Below are 20,253 nucleotides of genomic sequence, written 5' to 3'. Positions count from 1 at the left end.
GACCAGCCCTTTCTTCAAATGGGTCACGCCTCCTTGAGCTTCATGACACAAATAAACGCAAGTCTTTGGCGCTAATCTTGCAGTTACTCGGCCTCTCCTGCGTCGTGTCTGTTTGCCCTCCGTGCCTCGTACCAGTCCTGTTGCAGTGGGGGCTCGTGAAAAGTTTGGGGGGGTTTCGGACTCTCCAAACCACTTTCTTCCACCCCGCCCCCTCCTTCCTATGCCACATGATTTTCCCTCTTTTCAAATATCAGCTGTTCTTACAACATCTTATTTTTTTGTGCAAGAATGTTTATTGATAGGCAAAACAACCACTAAAATTCGGAAGTAATTTGCAATTTGAGTAGAAGTTACCGAGAAAACGTAATTAAAGTTAACTACTGATTACCGAAATAAAAAATATAATTAAAAGTTACTTAACTACTCTGAAACGTAGTAAACTACAGTAAGTTGAGTAGAATAGTTGAACTACGTACAGCCGCAACGAAAAAAGAGTAGCACAAGTGACCGACGACGTGAGCGGCAAAATCGCGACACGCGACGTTCTTGCTCCCGAGCGCGCCGATAGCGAGAGTGACAGTCACGTCCCATCTCTCAACGCGGGGGCGGCCGGCAGCAAGCAGCTTATTTTAAAGCCTGCATTTTAAAAGCTATCTTATCCCTCAACTTTCTGCCGGCCACCCCCACATTGAGAAATGCAACATGACTTGCACTCTCGCTATCGGAGAGCTCGGAAACAATAGCGCCGCGTGTCGCGGTTTTGCCGCTCCGGTCATCGGTCCCTTGTGCTACTCTTTTTCCGTTGCAGCTGTACAAGTCTGCGTCAACTGTTGTCACTTCTGGGCCATTTTCTATGAATGGGAGGAATAGGACGCTAAAAACACCAGTCGAAAGTGCGTTACTCAAACTAAAAAAAACTCCGCATTGGGTTTTTTATTCGTTTCAGAACTGCCCGAATCTTCATTCGTCCATCAGGCAACGTGGATCTCAGTTACTTCCCCACTACTTCGTCAGTACTGCTCGCAAACATTTTTACGTCTTGTTTGTATAATCTTGTGCATTCAAAAAAGTTTGCTCTTTGTAAATTGCCGAGTAAAGATAATTAGACTGCACAAGGTGCTGCAATTTAATCAATAAAAGGGCTCGAGGGACACCTAAGTACTTCTTATGAGTTTTGAATGCGAAAGCATGCACGTCATTCTTCCGCTCCCTTATTAATGCGAAAGCATTAACTGTCCCATGGAGCGAGTCGACGTCATAAGCTTTGAAACCGCGCCAAACGGCACCTTAAATTCTTTCTCCAAATGAAACCAGAAACCAGCTATGAAACCACGCGAAAAGCCTAGCCAACGGTACCTAGATTCGCCGATCCCAAAGGAGAAAAGTAAAGCTGATGGATTTCGGCTTCGGTCCCATTGGCTGGGGCGCGTCGACGAGGCTCCCGTTGGCCGCTGCACGTCAGTTTCAACGACTGCCACCTCATGGCGCTGCGTGTCCGTCAGAGTGCCGCTAACACGAAACGTTCAAGGTAAGAGCGGCGAGGAGAGGCGCCGTCTACTCACCGGCAGAGCGCGCCGCTCTGTCGTCGACGCAAATACGCTGCAGACGGAATAAGGGAGCGAAAGAATGACGTGCATGCTTTCGCATTCACAACTCATAAGTGTTTAGGTCTACCTCAAGCCTTTTTTCGTCATGAATGAAGAAAGAATAAAACAATTAAAACAGGGACAACACAACCACATCTTTCAACTAGCAACAGACGAGTAAACTTTCAAAAGCGAGCAGCCGACTATACCAGTAGGAGTATGGGAGAGAAGGGGGAGAGAAGGAAAGATAAGAAACGCGAAGTGCAAGTCAGGGTGGTTGGGTTATCTCGGATTTTAAAAATTCAACCTCAGTTTTCGTCAGCAGGAGGGAAGGGTTTGACACGTTGTTTTTTGCTGTGGTCATGGCGAATGATTCTATGATTTCCCTGCCGAATCTGCTGTCATTCCCCCCCAGGATTTTTGTGTCATCAAAGAGGGGATGACAACGCAAACACGAACGGGCATGTATGACTATGGGACAGACCGGCAGATGCACCAATCACAGACTCCGCGAACATCACAACGAAGTTTCTAAGGCCTCTCCAGATTCTTATCATCCCATAGTCGTACATGCCCGTTCGTGTTTGCGTTGTCATCCCCTCTTTGATGGCACAAAAATCCTGGGGGGGGGGGGGGGGGGCATGACAGCCGATTCGGCAGGGAAATCATAGAATCATTCGCCATGACCACAGCAAAAAACAACGTGTCAAACCCTTCCCTCCTGCTGACGAAAACTGAGATTGAATTTCTAAAATCCGAGATAACCCTACCACCCTGACTTGCACTTCGTGGTCTTATCTTTCCTTCTCTCCCCCTTCTCTCCCATACTCCTACTGGGTATAGTCGGCTGCTCGCTTTTGAAAGTTTACTCGTCTGTTGCTAGTTGAAATATGTGGTTGTGTTGTCCCTGTTTTAATTGATTTATTCTTTCTTCATTCATGACTTAAACCAACACGCTCTTCTCCCAAGCATACCTTCTTTCGTCTGCAGCGTATTTCCGTCGACGGCAGAGTGCGCCCTCTCCTCGCCGCTCTGACCTTGGACGTTTCGTGTATCGGCGCGCTGACTAGAGTTCCTGTAGGCTCCCTATAGCGCGATCCAAACCAACGCTTCTTTTTGCGCCTGTAGGTCGTGCGGCTGCGGATGTGACGTATTTTCGTGACGTCGCGCCACTTCTTCGCTCCTTCCGGGCGCGCACAAAAAAGTTAGATAATTTCAACTTCTTTCTCAACGCGCACAAAAACGCGCGGTGACGTATAGGGCGCTCCTGTGTCCCGGCCAATCGGTGGAGGGCAAGCTAGTTCCGGCTCCGCGTTTCTTCGCCGCCTTCTCAGAGCAAGTGACAAAAGCTTCCGGTGCGCATCCGCAATGGACCTTTTTCCAGTAAGGAGTGCCCCATGACGGTTTCGCCGCCTACTACAAATGGAGGGCAACCGGACTCGCCTTCTCCCATAGGAACAGATTAGTGTCGCAAGAAAACAGTGCCCCCCAAAAATGGCGAAAGGTTGGTCAAGGTCAAGTGGAAAGGGTGTGCGCGTGCGCAGACGCTTACTGGAAAAAGGTCCATTGGCCCTCTCCTCCCCCCACTTTTATTCTCTTCCAACATAACAACGCGATCTCTCTCTCTCTCGCTCGCCGCCTCTGGCTGCGACAGACTGGCCTGGCCGGCCAGTCTGTTGCGCGCGTGCGCGCTCGCCCGAGGCTGGCCCGTCCAAACCAAAGCGCACGGTTCTGACTCAGAAAGCGCGCCCGGAAACAGCAAAAACGTCAGGAAATGCGTCACATCCGCAGCCGCACGACCTACAGCCGCAAAAAGAAGCGTTGGTTTGGATCGCGCTTACGGGAGCCAGAGTTGCGCGTCTGCTTTCCGCGCGCCGCCGCGCCGCTATTCGCCGAGATCGGATCATGTGAGGAGCCGGAGGAAGTGCCGTGTAGGAGAGTTGACGTTGCGCTTGCCCCGGCGTACGTTCCTCTGCTTTTGAGCCCGCCTTGAGGAGCAGGACCAACATACCGTGCGAGAAAGACGGCGCTACGGGGATGAACGCGCAACTGTGGCTCCCGTAGGGAGCCTATACAGGAACTCTAGCGCAGACGGAGACGCAGCGTCATGGGGTGGCGGTTGTTGACACTGACGCACAGCGGCCAATGGGAGTCCCGTCGACGCGCGCCAGTCAGTGGGACCAAAGCCGAAATCCATCAGCTTTACTCCGCTGGTTTGGGATCGGGGAAACTAGGTGCCGTTTGGATACGTTTTTTGCGTGGTTTCATAGCTGAGAACTGTCTTCACTTTGAAAAAAAGAATTTAAGGTACCGTTTGGTGTGGCTTCAAAGCTGATGACATCGGGTCGATTCATGGAACAGGTAATGCTTTCGCATTAAAAAGTAGAAATGCCTACATTGGTTATGTCTTTGCATCGAAGGAATGAAATCCCGCGAACGCTTTATTAGGTGAATAACTCTAGTAATGAACTGAATTCGTTAAACTCTATGCTAACCTTTATATTGATGGTTTCGGTGGCTCATGTTGAAAGACCCATATTTATTTATTTCTTACAAAAAATACAATGTTATTTTAGATACATATCTAATAAGGTTTATTTAATATGCTAACGTTTATTAAAATGGCTGCAGAAGAAGGGCTTCGATTGGCATTTGGAATATGAAATGAGAAGAAAACTGGGTTCTCCGCGTATAGCCGACTCTCGGAGTTGCTGTGGCAGAGCAAGCTGCGCCACCTTTTTTGGATCTGGTAGCGTCATGATCTGGAGCGTGTTTCAACTTTCGACGCAAAAAGGAAAGAATGATTCGTAAAGTTTAGTCTTTACTACGCATGTAACTTTTTTGCTGGTAGCTTGTTAGAGAGTTTTAATGTTAATAATGGCTCACTGAAGCAATACTATGTATATATGTATATATAAAACAGGGGCTACTTTGATAAAACGGGGACTCGTAAATGAAAGGCCAGCCTTCAAACACAAATGGCTTAGTAGATGAGATTTACATTGCGCAATATTGTTGGCACAAACAAGCGATTCCGAAATTGGTTTTCTGTTCTCTTTTTAAACAAAATATGAAGGCTGTCCTCTACCAACCCTCATGGTGAAAACAAGCTCCCCTCGTGCACAATCATAGGCGCTAAAAATTGACGCTCACTAAAACCATTTCAAAATAAACTTTAAAAATCGCCGATGTCGCGTTCGCCCTAACAGTGCAGTGCAGTGTGAACAATTTATTGTGACAACTATTTTACAAACATAAACTTCTTCAAAAGCGTTAAAGGTGGCAAGGTGACCCCTTTTTTATTTAAAGAACAGTTACACTTAAATAGAAGGAATGGGTCGCCGGACCGGACGGCACTTGTTGAAGGAGCAGCCTAGGTAGGGCAATTTTTGGGGCCAAAATTTGGTTTGTGTCGGGGAATTTATGTAGTTAAAAGCTCCAAAAACCAAGGTAGAGCTTCGCTCGATTTATATTGGCCAGGGCCTGGGTATCTTGGCCCTAATTCGCAAAACAAGTGCCAAAGTTTGGCTCCACTACTGGTAGTTTGCCTGTCCCATGGTATCTCCACGTATAAATCGCCAGAGGTGCCAGAGTTATATGCTTCAATGCTGGTTTTTCGGTTCAGATACGGCTTTTCTTTTCTCATCTCTGGCACTTTGGCAACTATATGAGGCAAGCCAGTCAAGCTACATGAAAACGTAAAATAAAAATACTCTGGCGCCAGACTTGTACGGTACGAATCTGTAATAATTTAATTGCACTTTATTTCATTACAAATCATGAAATTAATTGTAATCGATTACGTTTTGAGTAATTTTGTACTAATTTGAATTAATTTATTAATAAGCAATCACGACAATAATCCCATTACTTTTGCAAGAGCTAAAGTTACTTGTAACAGTTACTATTCTTCCGTCCCTTTTTTATGGCGTCTTTTTTTTTTCTTCACTCTCGGAGAGGAGGACGTTTTACCGAAATTGGCGGTTACAAGAAGGGTAGTTTATACTTTGGCGATTCTAATCAAATAATGAACAGCACGACAGACCTGTTTTCAAAGCGGCAGGAAAATACGCCGTTCTAAAAATCTGAACTAATAAAAAAAGGAACCGTTACTTTTCATGTAACTGCCAGTTACTTTGCATGTAAGTAATCAAGAAATGTATTTAAATAAATTTTACACAAAGTAATTGTAATTGTAATCGATTACGCTTTTCAAGTAACGTGTAAAAAGACCGTCTGCCACTAACAAAGGCCATCGATCAAAAGCGTATTAGGCCCAAGTAAGACACTTAGGATTGCCAAACTTGTGCGGATCGTAGGCATATTTCTGACGCGCTACCCGGGATGATGCGGATGTTCTGTCTCGAGCGTGTGTGTCTCTGGAAGTGAGCGTTCAGAGTGGAGTGTGTTGTTGTCGTTGCATCAGGCACATTCTCACGGTTGTCGCGACCTAGCGCTAATGAAACAATTGTTCGAAATTTAGAATATCAAAGAGTAACATTTTATTCATCGTAGTCAGAAGGTTTTAATATTAGGAGCAGTCTTAGAGGTTGATTGTCCATTTGGCGGCCACCGTACCGTAAACACTCCATATTTTTAGCAGGATGTATTTTTACTTCTGCGTGAATTATGGTATAGACGTTTTGTGCTCGGGACTTATTCAGTTCTTTCAACACGAACCCAAATACCACCAGACGAGCGATCAGGTGGCAAGGTATAAAATTTGTTTGAAGAATAAGAAGTTTCATATATATTTTTTCGTGAAAAAACTAATATCATCTTGATAACTGTGCCTTCGTTCTTCGCAGACACTGTGGAAAAGCATAAAACAATAAACAACCATAAAATAATAGTTGACAATAAGATTATCCCGTAAAAAAAACTATTCCAAGTGTCTAACTTTCAATGTATTGATCCTAGAAGAAAAAAAAACTATTCCGTGCAAGTGTTGGGAAGAAAAAAAAAATAAAAGACGATAGCAACTCCCTGTAATGCTGAATTAGAGCGCAAAAATTGAGGAGGAGAAGGGGAGGGTACGGAGAGGAGGATATGCCCTCCTTCTCCTTTGCTCCTCTTCCCCCTCCCTCGTCTCCTTCTCCGAAAGAAAGGTCAGTGCAAAGGGCTAAAAAAGCCCGACGCGGCACAGGTCCCTTACAGTCCACATACAAAAAATAACATGGAAATGCATTCCATTTAACAATATGATATATCATAAACACGTTTACTGAACTGAGACACACACATACATAACACAAATGCAACAATAAAGGCAACAATTAAAGCCATGTCTACACGAATAAAAATGCGTACTGAATGCAGAAAAAAACACGAGAATACAGATAATATATCATAAAAAGAAAAAAAGTAATCTAAGGAACACACGAATAACAAACCTCATTATCGCTCACCCTACAGAAAGTGAACAGTATATACCCAACAAAATATAACAAGGGGAGTCATGCACATAAAATAAAACACGGATGAACTTTGAAAAAAAAAAGTATCATACAACGCTTTTGTCATTAGGAAGCTTAGACAATTTGTATATTACTGCCTAGCAGCAGTGCTCTACATTCTTTTCCTAAATAAAGGGAACTATTTTGCATAGTTCATAGAGGGCATGTTGTTTAACAGACTAATTATATGGTACTGTATTCCGTAATTTGCTCTTGTATAGAGTTCCCTTCTTTTAACATGACGGAACGGGTACACTTCTCTCGTTGCGACTGGAGTGACGTAGAATCTTTTTTGATAACTTAATTTAAATAATTTGAAGTAGTTTACTTGATTTGCCTTTAAGGTACTGTATTTAATAAAAAAACGGTTTCGTCCGCAGTTGTCTTATTCTGCCCCCCCCCCCCCCCCCCCGCCCCATAGTTTTCAAATATGTGTAGAGCCTTTTTTTGTAGGATTAGTAATTTATAGTAATCGGATACTGTAGTTGTGCCCCATATAATAACTCCATTACACCTTTAGGGAAAAAATAAGGAGAAACACCATGTTTCAACTAACCACCTCGGCACAAGGTTCGCCACTCTTTAAATACGGCCAAGAACTCGTGATAATGTCGTGATCTTCACGAGTGACCTTTGCGACATCACCCGCGACCCTCGTGACAATCGTAACGTCGCACGTGACACCACCTGTGACGTCATTATGGGAAAAGACCCATAATGCAACCCACAGTTACGAGTGACGTCTCGTGACGCCATTCGTGTCCCTAGTGACCCTGACGACGTCACTCGTGACCCTCATGACGTCCTACGTTACGTCACGTGTGACGTCAATATGAAAAACATCCCATAATGCAACGCGCGGTTAAGCCGACGGCGACGGCGACGCCGCCCAAGCCGGAAACGGGCGCCTAAGAGCTGCGCTCTAAAATGAGAACGTCGGAAAACACCAGGTGTTCATTCAATTAAAACTTAGTTCTGTGCCCTTATTTATTTTTATTTATTTGTTTGTCTTGTGTCCAGAAACAGCCGAGGCCTTCATACTGGTACACACTAACGCACAACATACACTTTAAAAAGAAAAACACGTACACATAATGGCAGAACACATATAAAACCCGAACACTGATGTTAGTAAATGTGAATGGTTAGTGCGCTTTTAAAATCCCACTCACTCCCGGAAACGTCAACCGCCGCGCTCAGTGCATTAAAATTGCTTTAAATTCGTAAAATCGGGGAAAATGAACATATGTTTTGCACGTAAAACGTGTTCTGGTGTCTACAGTTTACTCGGGGGACATGTACAGAAAGCAGAGAAACAAGCCTAGGGCAACACAATATGCTATGCAGACTTTTATACAAATATACAAAATCACGAAAACTGCGACGAGCCTGTAGTGATTGCAAGTTGAGTCGATCTAATAATGACTCGTAGCCAAAAAAAAAACAAAAAAAAAAAACGGCGGCCGTAATAACGGTCATAAACAATGCGTGCCAACTTTCCATGCACACGTTCTAGGTCAACAGAGTTGGTCACACCCAGACAGTTCCGAACTACAGAGCCAAACTCCAGTTTTGAGCGCACAGTCAATGTGAAAAGCCTAACGAGACAGGACGGATCTTTGAAATGATTGGTAATATTAAAAACAAACCCAAAAGTCGCAAGCAAGAGCTAACCAAATTGGACTCATGATTTGTAAAACTAAGGGATGAATCAATATGCACTCTTAAGTCGCGTGCGCAATATTTGCGTCGCAATGGTTGATTGTCCAGCTTATACAAAAAATGAAGCGCACACTTCTTTCTTGATAAGGGGGTGACACATGTTTTTTTGGCGTTTAGACGTAATTTATTTTGAAGATACCATGATGAAATAGCAGTAATATCCTCCTGTAGCAAAAGACAATCAACATGTGATTTTATCTGTTTGAACACCTTAATATCATCAGCGAATTGCAGCAGATTTGAATGCTTACGCAAAGAGAGGCGTCGTTGACGAAATATTAAACAGCAAGGGCCCTAGAATAGAACCCTGAGGAACGCCGGATGATATATATGTATGATTACGACAACACACCGTTAACACGAACGTTGTTAAATCGGCCGGACAGATATGACTGGAACCACAAACATAACGGCAAAGAGACTCCATGTTCCGACAACTTGTGCACTAATAATAGGTCATGGTGCACAAGGTCAAAGGCTCGAGTCAAAATTAAATGGCGTCGACCTGCCCACGGTTGGCAACAATGGGGCCAACGTGACTCAAATACTCAGCTAAGTGTTAGTTTCAACACTTTTAGATTTTACAAAACTTAGTTGAGATTAATTTAATATGTCGTTGAAATAGCTAGAAAGGTGCACTTTTACCACAACCTCCAACACTTTCGAGAATGTGGTTAACAAGGAAACGGGTCTATAATTTCTAACATCTGCAGAGTGCCCTGATTTGAAAATAGCACCAAAATGGATGGTTTCTACTTTTATGAGATGAACCGACGCTGGATTGAAAACGGAGGAGCGGGTGCGCCCTTTTTTGTGTCTGGTATTCATTCGCATTGCTTAAACTTAATAACTATGTCTTTGTTCGCGAATTTCGACCATGACAAACTGGTTTAAACGTTGAGGACTATCGAAGTCAGTGGAGGAAAATGCTCGATATATATATATTTTTTTAAATTATGCACTTTGATATTTTAACATAAAATGTGTAATCACTAGGCTTGCGCGAATATTCGAGTTTCGAATTGGAATCGAATAAACGAATTATGTCGTTCGACCTTGAAATTCTAGTAATCGATTTGTCGAATACTTTTACATTATTCAAAAAAATAAAGTACTTGTGACAAAAAATTTGAGATTATTCAGGAACATTTTCATATGGTGTAATTGTCATCGCATGCCCATGTTGAGTCTTAATTAATCCTGCATGCACAAGCTTTAATTGACAAATTATTTCAACGGTAGTTGTTTCTTGTGTTCCTCCAACGAAGCAACACGACGGTTCTTTATTGTTAACTTTTTCATTTTAATTTTATAGCAAGATCGCTTTATCAACGGTTCAAAAGTAGCATCAGTCTGCATGAAGTATTGTAGGCATCATTAGAAATAACCGGTTCTTCTTTTACGGAGGTTCAAGGAAGCAAAAGATGGGGTCGCTTAAGGCTCAATTGTTTACGTGCTTGCCCACCAAGATTGGTTTAATCGAGAACACTCTTTCGGTGATAACTATAACCAATGTTTAAACAAAAAATGCACACTACAATTTAGTAAGTAAAAATATTGCTCAGTGATTTCTAATGAGCACAAGCAATTATATAAAAGCATGCGAGAATAAAATTTAAGGCACCATAATTGGTATCAGAAGAATCCATTTATGGCCGTCAACTTTTGCAGTAATGTGTAAGAAAAAGAATTTGTGAATTTCGAGTTTTTTACGTACACCAAAACAAATTTTTTTAACATTTTTTATTGTTCTTTTTTGTTAAATTTTATGGTCACTGTCTGGTATTTAATGTTGTCACACGGTTAAAACAGCCATGTTCATTGGAAAAGAAATTCCTGGTCAAAGTTCATATCGCTTCGGTCTATTTGATTCTAAAATCAGCTTCCTGTTGCCGACGGCGCTTGTCAGACAGATCTAGATACGCTGGCCTGTATACCAAGCGAAGCTTGCAGAAAGGCAATTTGAAGTTTGGGTGACATTACGAGTAAGCTTTCTTTTTCTTTCCTTTAACCACAGGATATATGTCACCTCATATCAGGAAAGGTGTGACAGCAAGGCAACCGCTTTAGAGTATTTAGGTGAGTTTATGTCTGCGCGGGACATATATGTCAAAATTATCTGTTATTATAAATCGTTTTAGTTTCGAAAAGGTATCATCGGATATTCTTTGCAACGAAACTCGGCCAAATCAAAATAAGTCATATTGCCGCGGTCGCAGCAGACCAAGTAGGCAGCGCTCTCGCGGCCTAGCGGTTAACGCATTTGCCTCATACAATAACCGCCAGGACCCGGACCTTGGCCGGCAGCCAAGGTCCAAGTCCTGGCAGCGGGTACATATTTTTTTGACTCTGTGATGTGATGTTCTGCTAAGTTCGAAACCGTGTTGCTGATTCTGGGATAGAATGTCCTACGCGCTAAACCTCCTACTCTGATTGTTCCAGAAGCCCACGCGTATACAAAAGGGGCTCTGCGTGGCAAGCTGCAGTCAGTCTCGCCCAGCGTTCGATCCTGCTGTTACGCCGACTTTGACGCCCGCGACGCTCTGTTGTTATCTCCTGCTCATTTTTTTTGTTTTGTTTTGGGCACAATTTCGCCCCATTAAACGTTTCATTTTCCTCAGTTGTTCTTTGTTTCGTCACCTCGTCATTCGTGACAATATTACATTTGTAACCCTCCCCTTCCGCCAATAAAAAGAAGATTTCAATGAATATGTCACAATATGATGTGTGCTAACGACATTTGATTTCTTTTCAAGAAATACTTCGATATTACACACAAACACAAACTATATTAAAAGCATATGCGAAGCAAAAAAAGGAGCCCCGTTGTAACGTGACTTTATGACGAACATCAATTAATGATAGCCCAATCTTTAAAGGCACACCCATGAAGAAATCGGTCAAACGGTGCTTTAAATAATTATCAGGTTTAATTTTCGCTGTCAGCTATTGACCCAAAACTTGTGTCGCGTCAGATCCCATCCTTTTATTGAAGTGACAAAAGTATTCTTATATTGCGTACTTCTCTCAAGCTAAGAAACGTTTTCTCATGATAAAAAGTATATATGGCTATTGGATAAATTTGAGAGCTGTCCAGGTGACAAAATACAATAGGCAGAGGTGCCATTTAACGTTATTCGAATGCGTATTAATGCACACTTAAATACTAACGAAAGCGTACTCAGACTTCATGTTCGTCTGTGGCAACGTTACTAAAACACTCAGTTGGGAAACTCCCATGAGACAGTTTTGCAAAAAGTGGCCCCAAACTGTCTCCGAGCACCGAGCTAATGACGAATACAACGCCACCATTTCTCCCGCAGCGGCCACTCGAGGAACTGCACGTGACTTCTATTTTGGCTTTAAGAACAGATACAGCGGAAGAGGTTACAGGAGTGCCACCCTCGTCTCCCCGGCGGACGCGCCGCGTCGAACTACCGAAGTTAAAATGCACCTAGGTCGGGACGCGCTACCTGAAAGGACCGCTGAGGCATGGTTGTATAAAAACAATATTAATTGTGCCGCAAAACCCTGCAAACTAAAGATTTAAAAAACATAACGCGCCCCTATTTTTGTACTAAACTAAAATAAATTTCATACAAAAAGAGTCTTTTCCGTTTGTTTTTACGCAAAAGCAGGCTTTCAAAAAGCTCAAGTTGACCACAATACAGACAAACGATAAAGAGTGGCGCTGTTGTCGCATTTAGCTTTGAACTTTGAACTTGAACTTTATTTCAGCAACATTATGCCGAGGACACCGGACAAAAAGCTAACAGAAGCTAGCTTGACTGGGTCCGGTGCCCTTGCATGTACAGGGAACAGAATCATATTTAAACAATCCTAAACATTTCTTACAATATTCAAATCAAACAATTTAAAATATTCCAATAAAATTTTCAAATCACCGACATTAGAGAACTTTTTTTTTCTTAATTTAACAACACAAAAGTACGCAATGTTTTCTTAGTTATACAATGAATATCGATGCGGTTCATTACAATGTTGTTAAGCAATGTAGGTAGATAATGAGCAAGAGACTGCAGTGCATAATTGGCACGGAAATGGGGAATTTTCCAGATTTCTCTACGACGAACATCGAAGACTGATTCCCGCTCAGTCAGGTTTACTAGCTGTGACGAAAAAGCAATAAACTCCAAAGCTGAAAAGGCGTAAGAAAATAGCAAACGGTAGTCATAAATACAAGAAACTTTCATGATATTGTAGCTCAAATATAAGGGTTCAGCATGTGTGTCGTACGGAACGTCAGCAATGAAACGAATAATTTTTTTCTGAAGAGTTATTAGTTTGTTGACGTTACTTTTGGTCGCTGTGCCCCAAACTAAATGGCAGTAGTTGATTTGTGAGCCGAACAGAGCATGATAAATTTGAAGCTTAACTTTTGTAGGCAAAAGAGAGCGACAGTGACCTTTGCCAGTTTGTGAGTTAGAAATTCTATATGATGATCACATTGCATAAACTCTGAAAAATTATGCCTGGCGTTTTATGATGACTTACTATTTCAATTTCCTTGTTTTCAATCTTAAGAGCATAACTAGCATCAATATGTTTATTTACAGGTCTAAAAACAATCGCTTTTGTTTTGGTAGTATTTATTTCGAGGCCATTTTTTTCTGACCATAAGAGAAACTTTTCTAAGATAACATTACCTTTAATAATCAGTTCATCGATATTCGTCACAGAAATAAAAATACTAGAATCATCTGCTTACATTATAAAACGTGAGTGTTGACAAGTGTTGACGATGTCATTTATGTACACATTGAACAGAAGTGGGCCAAGTATGCTGCCCTGCGGAACACCAGACTTCAATAGTTGCAAAGATGAGGTATAACAATTGAGTCACACTGTTTGCGATGTTGTAGATATGACTGAATGAGTGCCAAAGACGGTCTCGGTGGACGCCAGCGGCCCAGGTTTCGACGGCGAGTTTCCCAACTGAGTGTTTTAGTAACGTTGGTCTGTGGCCTGTATGACACGGTGCGTGCCCTAAAACCACGTGACGTCAGGTCACATGAAGTTACGGCGTCACGTCAGCCAAAACGCAATGTTTAAATATTTAGAAAGGCATTCATCAACACGATGGGCACATTTAGGCTTTGCCCATTTTTTGAAGGGGACAATTATTTGCTTTCACTGTTACAGTTGACATTCTTAAACCTCCTAAAACAGTACATCAAAACATTAGCCCCGTGAGGTATATATCAAAAGCCTGCCCGAGTCTCTAGTCATATGAAAGTCTTTTAACGAAGAATGCTAAGCAAGCGTTATTGTACAGATGGCCATTTTTATTTTAAAATACCTCTATCCAGCGATGTGAATACCCTCAGGACAATCAAGTTTGGTGTAGAGTGCCTCAATGTTGCTGGCTGCCGCCGTCCCAGAGTGGAGACTACTCTGTCGTCTGCTAGCGGAGCTGCCATATCGCCGCCTTCTTCGCCCGCCGAGTGTATGTGGAACAGGGCTTATGCAGCTGTTTGTGAGCTCACTACGCAGTTAGTGAGCATTCTCACCTGTGAAATGAAGCGTGACCACCTCAAGGCACATAACGTCATGCGTTTATTCAAGTATGCGCTTGATTTCCCATTTAAAATTACGATTTAGTCCGCAAATAATGCAAATGTGCTCGCGAAAGTTCCGTCGGCTCCCGCTGGCATTCTGGTCCAGTTCTAGCAGATGGTCGATCTATGAAAGTACATTTGCTACCGACTATGTTTGTTATCATCTGCTGCAATACCTACCCGTGTTTGGCCTTGCACTGAATGAAAAAAATGACAGCGACCAACGAGCGAGGCGCGAATATAGCGCGAAACAGATGTACGACGAAAACCTTCCGATCCGACGTGCGGACTGCCGGAATGACCTTGGGGGGAGAGGGTGTTCGCAGCATCGGAGAGCGTTGAAAACCCTCGCCTCCGACCGTCGTATTGCGCGGTCGGACGTCGGATCGGACGGTTTCGTCGTACATGTGTTTCGCGCTTATGAGCATATACATTCTGCTTTCTATCGCCTCTTATTCGCCGATATTGTTATCGTGATAAATTCGGGATTTGCATTCAAAGCTCCTGAAATAAGACCTTCATAATAAGAGACATCCCATGAGGACCTGTTGAGGTTTTTTGTTTGGTGTTTATTCGGATGGAGCCAAATTTAGAAACCGAAACTAAGCCAATATCTCCGAAATTCTGAGTATACTTGGACGCTCTGTGCTTCCAAAAGCTTTGAAACTGAAATGGGCCATTTCATACAAGAAAAACCACTGATCAGGTGGCCGCTCCGTAGGCTTTGGAGGTAATTTGACAAGCAAACATTTCCGTTTTTTCTGTGGCTCATTCAGAATTTAGAAGTCTCCCACCCGTTGGTGCTGCTGTTCTCAAAACCTTACAACTTACCTTTAAAAAAAAAAAGTTGTTCCTTTATTTTTCGTGCGCGCTAGTGCCCTGTAGGCACCAGCGCACACACAGAAGTGCACTCACAAATCCATAGATTTAAGTTTTTCTCCTATATTCCCATAAACGGCCGCAGAGGTCTGTGTCTGTTTTGTCCCCTTTTTTTCTTCTCCTTTTGTCCTACGCCTCGGGTTTACAATGCTGCTATCAGTTCCATTTCCTGGCCTGGTTTCTCAAAAGACCTTCTGCAGACAGAGATCAGAATATTTTATTTGTTATTATTACATTTTGATCACCTGTTCCCTTAAAATGCACTGATGCAGACAGAAATCAATAGATGTACGTTTAGTTTACAAATATATTTAGGTACGTAAAACGTTATATAGGTTTATAATATTGAGCACTAAAATAAGCAAAAAGCATTACAATTAATATACATGCTCGCCTGTTCTCAAATAGAAAGTAATTCTCAACACAGATACGACGACGAAAGGGGCGAGACAGCACTGCAACGATGCGGCCACGGCTAAACCAGCTCTTGTTTGCTATCCAGGTCCTTGCATCCTGGACTGTGTGGCCCGTCAACGAATGCGGGGAATCATCATGTGACAGTCATCGCATTTTCAACGCAACGTCCTTCAAGAACTATATTAAGGTGGCGATGCAAGCGAGTTGGTTCATGACTTCTGAAATTGGAAAACAGCGCGCAAAAAGACGAAGACGACGAGAGAAGAGCACAGGACAAGCGCTGACTATCAACTGAAGTTTTATTAAAAAAGGCTCAAGCAAGAAAACACCACACAGTCAGCCAACGCCGAAACAACCAATGGCGTGTCGCTCACCAGTCATCTATAAAATCTATCTCTTTTTTGTGAAGATAAACAGAAGGTTGGCTGACGCAGTGCCCCGCGCCAGCTTTTTCGATAGCATGCGCCTCCAGCACCTCTCTTTGCACTTTTGTGCGCCCCCTGCCAATGATTAAGGTATTTTGGAAGACGGGGTGACACTGGCAGTCTCTGCAATGTACGTACAAGTGACCTCCGGTCATTGACCGCAGGGAATTCGCATGCTCACGCATTCTCTCGTTGACGCAGCGTCCCGATTGTCCAATGTAAACCCGTCCGCATGACAATGGAATTTTGTAGATGACACCCACAACGCAATCCACGAACTTGTTGACATGCTTAACAGTACATGACATCTTTTTACTGCTTGCCTGGTTTACGCGCGGGCAAAGTTGTGCTAATTTTTGAGGCGCTGAAAAAACCATTGGCACATTGAACCGGTTAGCCACTTTTTTTAAATTGTGTGAAACCTTATGTAAGTATGGGACAACCTGAGGCCTTTGTTTAGGCTTTACTTTTGGTTCCTGAGAACCACTCTTGACTTTTTTCAAGAGTGTCTGAGAGACACCAAGCAAAACAGAAAGAGGAAATCCATGCCATGCTTGACAGCTATGAAGCCCAGGTCAAGCGACTTTAGGAGCAGGATTTCCTCTTTCTGTTTTGCTTGGTGTCTCTCAGACACTCTTGAAAAAAGTCAAGAGTGGTTCTCAGGAACCAAAAGTAAAGCCTAAACAAAGGCCTCAGGTTGTCCCATACTTACATAAGGTTTCACACAATTTAAAAAAAGTGGCTAACCGGTTCAATGTGCCAATGGTTTTTTCAGCGCCTCAAAAATTAGCACAACTTTGCCCGCGCGTAAACCAGGCAAGCAGTAAAAAGATGTCATGTACTGTTAAGCATGTCAACAAGTTCGTGGATTGCGTTGTGGGTGTCATCTACAAAATTCCATTGTCATGCGGACGGGTTTACATTGGACAATCGGGACGCTGCGTCAACGAGAGAATGCGTGAGCATGCGAATTCCCTGCGGTCAATGACCGGAGGTCACTTGTACGTACATTGCAGAGACTGCCAGTGTCACCCCGTCTTCCAAAATACCTTAATCATTGGCAGGGGGCGCACAAAAGTGCAAAGAGAGGTGCTGGAGGCGCATGCTATCGAAAAAGCTGGCGCGGGGCACTGCGTCAGCCAACCTTCTGTTTATCTTCACAAAAAAGAGATAGATTTTATAGATGACTGGTGAGCGACACGCCATTGGTTGTTTCGGCGTTGGCTGACTGTGTGGTGTTTTCTTGCTTGAGCCTTTTTTAATAAAACTTCAGTTGATAGTCAGCGCTTGTCCTGTGCTCTTCTCTCGTCGTCTTCGTCTTTTTGCGCGCTGTTTTCCAATTTCAGAATTCAAGAACTACGCCGATGACAGCGAGCTCCCGTGTGTTTTGGCGGCCGCTGGAACATTTCCGCCGGTGTTATCTGCAACTTTGTATGAAGCACCATCGTCATCGACAGGGGCAAAGTTTTCCTGCACCGCCCCTTTCGTCGTCGTACTCAGTGGGCGAGACAGCACTGCAACGATGCGGCCACGGCTAAACCAGCTCTTGTTTGCTATCCAGGTCCTTGCATCCTGGACTGTGTGGCCCGTCAACGAATGCGGGGAATCATCATGTGACAGTCATCGCATTTTCAACGCAACGTCCTTCAAGAACTACGCCGACGACAGCGAGCTCCCGTGTGTTTTGGCGGCCGCTGGAACATTTCCGCCGGTGTTATCTGCAACTTTGTATGAAGCACCATCGTCATCGACAGGGGCAAAGTTTTCCTGCACCGCCCCTTTCGTCGTCGTACTCAGTGGGCGAGACAGCACTCCAACGATGCGGCCACGGCTAAACCAGCTCTTGTTTGCTATCCAGGTCCTTGCATCCTAAACTGTGTGGCCCGTCAACGAATGCGGGGAATCATCATGTGACAGTCATCGCATTTTCAACGCAACGTCCTTCAAGAACTACGCCGATGACAGCGAGCTCCCGTGTGTTTTGGCGGCCGCTGGAACATTTCCGCCGGTGTTATCTGCAACTTTGTATGAAGCACCATCGTCATCGACGGGGGCAAAGTTTTCCTGCACCGCCCCTTTCGTCGTCGTACTCAGTGGGCGAGACAGCACTGCAACGATGCGGCCACGGCTAAACCAGCTCTTGTTTGCTATCCAGGTTGGTAAAACTCCTTCCTTTACTAGTGTGAAAAGCAATTATGTCTGTCTTGTAGTGCTGCCTCGCCCAGGAGCTTTATTGGAGTGTGTTGCCGCCTGTTTTGATTCACTCTGCTTCCTCGTTCTTCTTTTGAGCGGGGATGTGGAACTCAACCCTGGCCCGCTGACGGAAGTTCAGTTGGCAGCGATTCTTGATGGCCAGAGGACGCTAAACAACAGCATATCAGAAATTAAAAGTAAACTTGACGAACACATTAGACAAACAGAATCAAAACTATCCTCAATAGAAACTAAAGTTGAGTGTCTCTCAAAATTAGAGCCTGACCTTAAGAGATGCGAGAATTATGTCCAGCATTTAGGAAGAAACGTCACTGCAATGGCTGAGAGGGTTGACGCCCTTGAAAACCGGAGCCGGCATAACAACCTCATTATTTACGGTGTGGCGGAAGACTCTACTGAATCACCCGTTTCGTTGAACCAGAAAGTGGTTACCGAAATTTTTGACAAGAAGCTAGGCGTGAAGGTATCAACGATAGAAAAAATACACAGGCTCGGAAGGCATCTGGAGAATAAAACACGACCAATATTAATACGCTTTTCTTCTCTAGACGAAAAAGCTGCACTTTTGATGAACGCGTTTAAATTAAAGGTACAACGGTGTCTCTGTCGAATGACTACTCAATAGAAGTAAGAGAAAAGCGCCGCCATCTTTGGACATACGCAAAAGCTAGAAGGGAAGAAGGTATCAGCAAAGTAAATCTAACGAACGATAAGCTTGTAATTAATGGGAAAATGTTTACTTGGAACAGTGAAAGAGCGGAGGTTGTACCTGTGCAACGTAACTGACGTCAAACGAATTCAAAGAAAGCGGTGCAAAAGGATATCACTGTGATGGTCGTGAATTGCAGAAGCGTAAAAAATAAAGTAGAAGAATTATCGGGTTTAATCCTATCTGTTCAAGCCGATATCATTCTCGGCACTGAATCATGGCTTGACGACTCTATCTTAGATCATGAAGTATTCCCTAGATGCTTTAACGTCTACAGAAAGGATAGGTCGTTACACGGGGGAGGGGTTTTTCTGTTGGTTAACAATAATTTGCAAAGCCACCAACTCGATCTAGCTGAAAACATAGAATCCGTATGGTGTCGGGTCAGGCTGCCCAATATCCTATGTTTTACCGTAGGAGTTTTCTACAGGCCTGGAAATTCTGATTCTACTTGTATAGACACCCTAAACGAAATAGTTTCTAGTGTTACCAATGAATGTGTGGTACTTGGTGGCGATTTTAATCTGCCAGACTTGACATGGAGCGATGACGGGTGTGCCTGTAAAACAATGACTCGACTTAATATTGATATGAAGTGCATGGTTGATAGTCTAGGTTTTACCCAGCATGTACTTGTACCTACGCGCGGACACAACATACTCGACTTGTTGTTGTGCAATCATCCCGACATTGTTAAACGAATCGATGTCATACCGAGCATAAGCGACCATGACGCTGTAGTCGCGACGCTTCGTTTTCAATCTGCACGTGTAAAGTTGAGTTCAGATCGAAAGGTGTTTTTGTATGAAAAGGGAAATTATGAAGGCATTAGCTCTGAGCTTTCTAGTAGCTTTCTTTCGTTTGAATGCGTTGCCGAAGAAACAGATGTGCACAACACGTGGTTACTGCTCAGGCAGAGAGTGATAAAGCTAACAGAGAAATACATACCATGTATTGATGCATCCAAATTAAAAAATAGAGCCAAACCATGGATCAACGGAAGTGTTCTACGATTAACAAAAAAACGAAAGCGTGCTTACGCACGGTACAAAAAGAAAAAGTCAGCAGTAAACCATGGGAAACTGAAAGAACTGACGACAAAGTACAAAGTCACCGTGAGGAAAGCAAAAGGCGATTACCTACAGCGGCTCGAAGACGGAATGAAAAATAACAATAAACAGTTCTGGAAGTTTATGAAACGTTGCGGAAATGACCAGATGGGAATACCTGACCTATTAGTAAATAACGAACTAATTACAGATGCCC

General features: G+C 43.4%; 1 long non-coding RNA gene across 1 annotated transcript; it reads left to right on the top strand.

The window, feature by feature from the left end:
* The first annotated feature begins 798 nt into the window (after positions 1-798).
* On the top strand, positions 799-15,809 carry LOC121833132. The gene is made up of 3 exons (XR_006076563.1): positions 799-810; positions 10,733-10,737; positions 15,725-15,809. It is a non-coding gene; the product is annotated as an uncharacterized LOC121833132 (long non-coding RNA).
* Positions 15,810-20,253: the final 4,444 nt, after the last annotated feature.

Source organism: Ixodes scapularis, unplaced genomic scaffold (genome assembly GCF_016920785.2).
Source record: "Ixodes scapularis isolate PalLabHiFi unplaced genomic scaffold, ASM1692078v2 PGA_scaffold0__279_contigs__length_252992795, whole genome shotgun sequence".
In the NCBI taxonomy this organism is placed as follows: domain Eukaryota; kingdom Metazoa; phylum Arthropoda; class Arachnida; order Ixodida; family Ixodidae; genus Ixodes; species Ixodes scapularis.
Note: the sequence above shows the minus strand (reverse complement) of the source record. Positions and strands in the feature narration are given on the sequence as shown.